The 8,567-nt window shown below is 35.6% G+C and overlaps 1 pseudogene; it reads left to right on the top strand.

The window, feature by feature from the left end:
* LOC101568514 overlaps positions 1 to 8,567 on the top strand; it is a 67,576-nt pseudogene that overhangs the window by 6,373 nt on the left and 52,636 nt on the right.

Below are 8,567 nucleotides of genomic sequence, written 5' to 3' on the forward strand. Positions count from 1 at the left end.
TTCTTTTCTTTGTTTCTTTTCTTCCTTCCTTCATCCCAGGTGTTCATTCCCTTTGAATAGTTGTGTGACTTACAATTTCTCCTGTTCTAGTGTCACTTGCATTTGTTTTGGGTGTGCTCAGTGCTTGAGAATGCATTTTGTGCCTTTATCATTTTATATTTCAAAGAAAACTATTTTGATTTCTGTGATTTTTGTGTGAAAGTTTGATAATATTTAGTTATACCACTATGACCAGAGCCTGTTCTTTAGGCATCTCTTCTGTGTCCAAGATTCTTCTTTTGTGTGTGTCCCAAGGATTTGCCCTCTCTAGTGATTGAGAGTGAGATATTGGTTTCTGTTTGGCACTGACTTCTGACTTTTGGTGTAGAGTTTTGAAGCAGTAATTACCCAAGCACCTTCTGATATTATTACTCAAGAGAGATCATGTGATTAAGACAAATATAGCTTTTTATTTACTGTACAACAATTAGCAACACTAATAATGGGTAGTGAAATTTAGCAATTGACAAAGTTTGTAACTAATGTGCTTGTATGTTAAACCATAAGAACAAACAATATGACTGTATAGTTTAGCAGATAATAAATTGTGAATTTGAATTTAATTTAATTCATTTTTTCCATCTAGTCACTTCTCCTTGATCTACCTGGAGTCTTCCAGGCAGACTAGTTACCCCAGTTAACTGTTTGCACCTATCTCTCTTGATAAAGCCCTCATAGATCTGGGTCAAGCAGTGTACCTCAGTTTAGGGGGTCCAGATCTTCGAAGTTCAAACTTTTCCAGATGGGCTTGGCTTGGGTCTTGTTGCTGTGCTGTGGTTCTTCCTGTTGCTGCCCTTTTAAGTGAAACACTTGTGCTCCACTGGTAAATCTTCTGCTCCTGGTTTAGATGCTCACCCATATGCTCTTTGTAGGGAGCTCTGCCACAAGGCCTCACAGTTGTCTTTTCCAGTGTAGGGTATGGCAGCTGGTCCCACACATTGGACTTGGTAGAGATTCTGGTAGCCCCGCAATGAGTTGTTAAAGGGAAGAATGTGAATGTAGCTACAGTTTTTATGGAAAATTTGAGTGTTTCAATATGTATTAGCATAGCATATCATTTTGCTTTAGGTCAGTCTATAAATAGGCAGAACAGATAGGATTAAACAAAAATTACTTAAGAATTCAAGGACTATTTCAAAGTGGCAAGTCTCTTTTTCAGATTCAGATGCTAGTATTCACTGCACTTGAAAGGAATGGACACAGAAATGTGGATGGAACCTGAGTCATAGATTCTCCTTCCATCATTATATTTTAAAATACTTTCTACATTCTTTCAAAATAAGAGTGTACATTGAAACTTTTGAAGCACATTGAGTTCTGTGCCACCAGATCAACACTGGGTGCAAATAGAAATTAGTATACTGAAATTATAAAGTGACATTGTACTTGGTGGGGTCGATGCTATTACACAAGTGCATTTGAGTATTCCTTGAGAAAATGGGAGTAAGGACACATGGAATTTCGAAAAAAATATAGAATTTTATATTTTTGAAGTTTTTTTATTGAAATCATTCCACTTTTATTCCAAAAGAATATCACCAATTATATTTTAATTATTTTTTTTCATAATTTTAGTGAGAAATAAATAGCAATGGGACAGATTCAAATCAAATTGGTAGGACAGTTCCAATAACTAACACATTGCATATTGCCTTCCTACCAGTTATTTGTTGTACAAGATCCAGACATGATATCCTACTTACAAACACTATTAGAACAAATCCCCAAAGGGGATATAGATGAATGACCATTTTGTATCTGTGTATTCAAAATGGTTAGGATAGATATATAGCTACCTTCTCTTTATATTTTTTTCATTAAAGCAAACAAAGAAAATATAGAGATTTTCTGAGTTAAACTGAGGAATTAGTTGTAGTTTAAAGAATACCATATGCATGCTTAAATAAATTCTAAATAGTCATGGGAAAGGAATATTATTTATAAATGAAACTGAAGGATGAGGACTTGATAGCTCAAAACTGTGAGAGAAAAGGTCAGGTGATGAAATTGTCTTAAGAAGGCTACATATCACACAATGAAGCTATGTTGCCAGAGACAGGCAGGAATACATTTTTTCTTTTATTTTACTTTAGTTTATTAGTACACGTGTGTGTGTGTGTTACATAACAATTACTCTCTTTATAGGATATCCTAATTCCTTTTTCAGCTTGTTTTAAAATAGCTTGATCCGTTTCCTTTTTTTTTCTTTAGTTTTATTTTATTTTGATGAATAAATTGGAAGCAAAAACAAATAGAAAAAAAGACAGAAATAGGATAACACAGCAATACATATGTTACAGATTTTTCAAAACAGGAATAGCTAATCAACAATTGTTGTTATATTATGTATTTTTACCATCAAATCTGTTCTCAGATAAACAGATATGGTTATGAATATCGGGGAAATAAGTGAGTATTGATGCTTGCTTTGAAGAAAACTTAAGTTCTTCCCTTGCTATTTTTGTTTTAATTCATTTTAAGAAGAGTATACTAATCTATGATATTAGAAATGGTACAAATTTAGAAGACCGAGATTAGAAGTATTTAATTATGGGATTTGTATTACATATCGATGCCCTCAATGTAGTTGCTCACAAATTTCAGCATACAGAATTAGTCAAGATGAAAATTCTAAACATTAATTGCTGTTTCAAACTGATGGAAATTATGAATACAGCCATCTCATCCATCCTGTATATATGCTTGCATGTTTTTTTCTCATTCTTCTTTTCCTATCTTTTCTCCTTTCTCTCATCTTTGTTATTTAATTGTTCAGCTCTGTATTGTTCTGTCTCACTATATCTATTCTATCTTTCAGGTTTTCCTTATACTTTCAGGTTCTTTCACTAATGAGACAATAAGATATTTACACATGTGGGCCTGATTTATTTCACTTATGAGAATAGCCTCCAGCTGTATCCACTCACCTATAAGGTCTTCAAGTTTGTATTTCTTTAGAGCTGAGTAGTACTCCATTGTATAAAAATACCACATCTTTTTCATCTGTTTATTGAGCTATGGGCATTTTGTTTGTTTCCAAAGTTTGGTTGTAACAAATTGTGCTGCTATAAACGTGGGTGAACATATATCAGTATGATATGATACTTTTACCTCTTCTTGGAAAATACCCAGAAGTGGCATATATGGATTGAATGGGATTTTCAGTTTTCATTTCTTGAGGAATCTCCACACTGATTTCCATAGTGTTTACACCAGTGTACATTCCCACCAGCAGTGGAGAAAAGTTCTTGTTGTCCACAGCCTTGCTAGCATTGATTAATTTTTATATAAATTTTTGTTGTACATAATGTTTGCATTCTTTGTGTGTAATTGGTGCACGTAAATAACCCATCCAAATCTTCCCTCCTCAATTCCTTAGTCTTCCCTTACTTCTTCAAATTCTTAATTCCTTTTCTCTTTGAGAATTTTCTATTATTCTCCTTTCTATCACCTATTTCTTATTTTCTTCTGTGTTTTACCTTTGATTTTGCATATAAGAGAAACTATGTGATATTTAAGCTTGTGTGTCTGTCTGCTTTACTTAAGATTATGGTTTCAAGGCCAGGCAGGAATACATCAGATTGAAATTTTTATATCACTTCATGTAACAATAAATCATATATACAAATAGCTTTCTGCCAGGATGGTATTCTTTCTTTTCTTTAAAAAAAATTAAAAGTATTTATTTATCTGATATGGTACCTCACTGTTGATGCATCTTGGGTGTTTGTATGCGCTTTCCAGGTGCTCATATTGCCAGATTATTTCCCCAGCCCCATGGGATGGTTTTCTTTCTTCACTGAAGGCTTTCAAGAGCATTCCAAGTGTGTTAAATTGTCAGCATATTTTTCTCCCTAATATGTGTAAATCACCACTAAAATAAGAATTCCATTTTCCTATAATTTACATGCATCACATTTAATAAAGTTCCTAGCACCAGGCAAATTGTGAAGTTATTTTTTTTTTGGTGGAACTGGGGATTGAACTCAGACCCTTGTGCTTGCCGGGAAAGTGCTTATCCTACTGAGCCATGTCCCTGGCCCCAAATTAAGAGATTTCTTTTTTTTGGGGGGGGGTTGGAACCGGGGATTGAACTCAGGTCCTTGCGCTTGCCAGGGAAGTGCTTATTCCACTGAGCCATCTCCCCAGTCCCTGAAATCATTCTTATATTTGGAGTTTCTTTCTTTCCTCTTTTGGTACTGGGGATCAAACTAAGGATCTTGCACTTTCCAGGTATGTGCTTATGCTTCTGAGCTATGTTCCCAGCCCTGCATTCTTATATTGAGAACAAAACAAAAATTTATTTATTAAATGTGATGCATGTAAATTATAGGAAAACGTACTTTAATATTGACTTCAAATACATATCTCATATATAAATATCAGACTGACCCATGAAGGAATCCTACATACATCAAGAAGTGTGACTCCTCAAGCTACTTGAAATTTACTTCACATCACCATATTACCTGAATGTTGGTGATGAACCATAGCATGGGATTTCTTCCCTGTTGGAGTTTACTTGTTTGATCGTATTTATTTCTATTCCTTTGGTTTTCCTTTTGAACTGGGAATGTTTATCCAGTAACACTGTGTCTTTGGAGCCCAAAAGCTAAGATTAATTTTACACAGAAGTTTAGCTAAGAGTTTTCCTTGAGTCGCAGAGAAGACTTAAGACATATGTTTAAATAATACTGGGATTGTTGGTGAGGGAATTAGTGCATTTTCAGTTGTGTGCAGAACAGTTACATCTTTTTAGATGAAACTATAACTTTGTTACTGTCTCTATTTGGAGTTTAATACAGTTTAAGGAGATGTGCTTGGATATCAAGTTGACAAATGGTGGCCTTATGGTAGATAATTTTGATTAGATTGAGAAACCTGAAGGGATTATTTGTGAAATGTACTTCTGGGTATTTCTGGGTCACAGGATATGACCAGAAGGACTATGTCAGGTACCTGATATCTTCCTTCTTTGTTCTGTTTCTATCTCTTTGCTTCCTGGCTGCTCTAAGGTTAGCAACCTTCTCCTGCCATGCCACTTGCTATGGGGTTTCTGCTTTGGAGGCACGTGACAGTGGATTTAAGAATCTGATATAATGAAGTAAGACAAATCTTTTCTCATTAAAGTTCTGCATGGCAGGTGTTTTGTCCCAGAAGAAAAAAACTCAATAAAATAAAACTATAGACACATATAAGAATCCAGACTTTAATTTAGCACACTTATGTGCTAGACTACATGTGCATCTAATCAGAATGTGTGAAGTCAAGATTTTAAGACAGAAGATTAATAGTTGTTCTGTTAATTAGTGGTTTGCCTAATATGTTCAACACTGTGAGTTCCACCCTCATAACAAACTTCCTCAGTATAAATTTTACTACATAATATTCCTGTAATCAGCTGGTTCCCTAGGTCTATGAGACCATGTTGGAAATTGTTTCATAAGAAGTCATCTACTAAAGCTTATACTTTTTCAAAATACATTAGTAGCAAAATATTCCTTCAAAGCAAGACAAATCAGAAAAGGAAGACTAACATGTTGTAAACACTGCTGATCCTGGTTCCAAATTTTGTTTTTATCTTCTGTAATAGAAAGTATGATCTAAAAGTCCCCAATTATTTTAGTCACATTAAATTACGTTTTCCTTGAGCATTACTGCATTTCACATACCTCTTTGATATGTAAATTTTAATTGTGAAGAAATACAGAGAGACACACAGAAATATATCTTTTAAATAGGATAACATGTTCCAAGGAATATAAAGACATGCCATGATATACCATGTAATAGGATTCAGCCACTGTCAACTGACTGTACAAATATCTTCAAAGTTTGCTTTAAGTATGTGTATATGCAGGTTCCATTCTTATGCCAAACGTTGAAAGTTCTCACACTATATCCTTGGGAAGAAATCAAAGAAAAGCTTTTAATTCATTGCCTCTGAAGTGTTAGATTGTATTTCCAGATCTTGACACTTATTTTCTGTTCTTTTCCCCTAGGATTTGTGTGCCTGGAGGGAGGAGAAGGACCCTGCTCAGGACAAGTGGAAGTGAATCCTGGAGGATATTGGATTCCAATTTCTGATCAGAACTTCACCTTTGATACTGCCCAAGTCATCTGTTCAGAGCTGGATTGTGACAAAGCTGTGTCTGTCATGAGGGATGTGCCTTTTATAGAGATCATTCCACAGGTGTGGGGTGAAAAATTCCAGTGTGAAGGGCAGGAACCTACACTCTGGTTCTCCCCCAGAGCACCTTGTCCTGGAGGCAGCTGCCAACATGATGGAGCTGTTGAAATTGTTTGTTCAGTTGAGATTCACAGATAGGATTTCATCTCTGTGGAAAGTCTGTCTGTAGGAAGGATGAGAAATGTTGCTGAAAATCTGTTTTCTCCTCCCAGAATTTAACAAAGTTTGGCTCATGAAAAACAGCACCTCCCAGTGCGAGGGTCAAGTGGAGGTGAACACCACCTGTGGGCTGGAGAGCACTCTGCTCTTCCCACTGGTGTATGGCCAATGCGGATGTTGTGTGCCGCCAGCTGCACTGTGGAGTTGCCTTCTCCACCCCAAGAGGAGGAGTGTACTTTGTGGAAGGAGGTTGTGAGATTGAGAGAGACACATTCCACTGTTCAGGGGTTGAGTCCTTCTTGTGGAATTGCCCTGTGACTTCCCTGGGTTTTTCTCCCTGTGCTCATGGGAAAATAGCCTCGGTGGTCTGTGCAGGTGAGAGACTGGTGAGGGTGACTGGGGCTTGGGATTCTCCTGGACTAACAGGTATCACAACATACAGCAGGGAAAACTTTTCAAAATGAAATGTTCTGTGGTGTATGATGTTTATTCGACTTTCAGGTCAAATAAAGGAGTGTTAATGCAAAGATTTTTAAAGGCATTGTTATATATTGTTATTTATTTAGTATTTTTTTTTCTGAGACCAAGTCTGACTATATAGTTCAGGCTGCCTTCAAACTCACAGTAATTCTCCTGCCTCTGCCTCTTGAGTGGTACAATTACAGGTGTCAACCAGCACACTTGGCCATATATTTCTTAAGGATAATGTGTAAGAATGAATATAAAACTCTGTTAAGTATGTCATTGCAGAGCAACAAACAATTTCAGTAGCCATCACAGAATTCAACTGTACATCCCACCAGTCCCATGCAATGCCCTGTTCTGCAGAGGAAAGCATTTTAAAATTTGCTAAAGAGAAAAATTTGTTTATATTTGCTCTTTAAGCAAAATGACCTGTTAGCTTTTCCTTTTGTTTCTAATTTCATTGGATCAATTCATATGTGGAATTCACCTGTGTTATGGAATGTACATATGTTCTGTTTGCAGCAGAACTTTATTCTTGCTGGCTGTTCAACACAGTGGGCACATGTGTATGTACTGATCCTGTCAAATGCAGAGATTTGAGTTGCTTGTTTATAACTATTACAAGCAATAGTGATATAAATTGCCTGGGCCTTGATGTTTGATAAACATACTTATTTGTATTTTTAATCTCTATCTTTTTGTTTTCATTCTTATAATATTGTATTCTTGGCAAAGTCAAATTTTATTCATTTTTTCTTTTTTCTTTTCTGAGAAATGCTTTTACTTTTCTTTTTTCCTTATCTTTTTTCTGTGGTACCAGGGATCAAACTCAAGCACTTATTCCACTGAGCTGTTTTCCCAGCCCTGAAGATCCTACAGTCAGGAGACCAGAAAGAGACCAAAGCTTCCTATTCTGGCTTCTGTCACTTCAGCATCCTTTTTTTTTTTTTTGTTTGTTTGTTTTGTTTTTTCAGTATCGGAGATTGAACTCACCAATAGACTCAGATCTTGCGTTTGTCAGGCAAGTGCTTATTCTACTGAGGTATCTCCCCAGCCCTTGAGATATGCTTTTAATTATGTAGTCCAAACTAGCTTTGACCTCAGTAGCTTATGTTGGGGTTTCACTGGCAATAATTCTGCCTTATTCTCCTAGAGCTAGGATTACAAATGTGTACTACCATATGCAACTCAAATTTTTTCAATTTGAACACAATTTATGAACTGTTATCTATACAGTGAGTGTTCTTTCATTGCACTAAACAAAACTGCCCAAAATGACAAACATATTTCAAAAGAGCTGCCTTACACACAAAGGTAGTTATTAATTTTCTTATTTTGTAGTCTTTTGGGGAATTTTATTGGGCATTATGTATTGGTTTGAGGAAAAAGTTATATATCATTGTTTGGATCCAATAGACTCAGAATCATTTCCAGAAAATGTTCATATGCAACAGCAACACCACCTGTGTTGTAAACTGAGCTCCACTATGTCTCAGTTTGTTTCTTCAATTTGTTTTGTGTTACTCTGTCATTTGTTGATATCAGGTCTCTTCAGTTGCTGTAATATTATAGTATATGAGAGAAACTTCAGTGAAATTGAAGTGGCTACTCTAATTTTTTTTTTCTTTTCAAAGTTTTATTGATAAACATATAGCAATGAGACAGTTGCAAATCAAATCGAAAGTACAGTTTCAACAAATAATACACTGCATAT

The sequence above is a fragment of the Octodon degus genome, unplaced genomic scaffold, assembly GCF_000260255.1.
Source record: "Octodon degus isolate 3935 unplaced genomic scaffold, OctDeg1.0 scaffold00178, whole genome shotgun sequence".
Lineage (NCBI taxonomy): Eukaryota > Metazoa > Chordata > Mammalia > Rodentia > Octodontidae > Octodon > Octodon degus.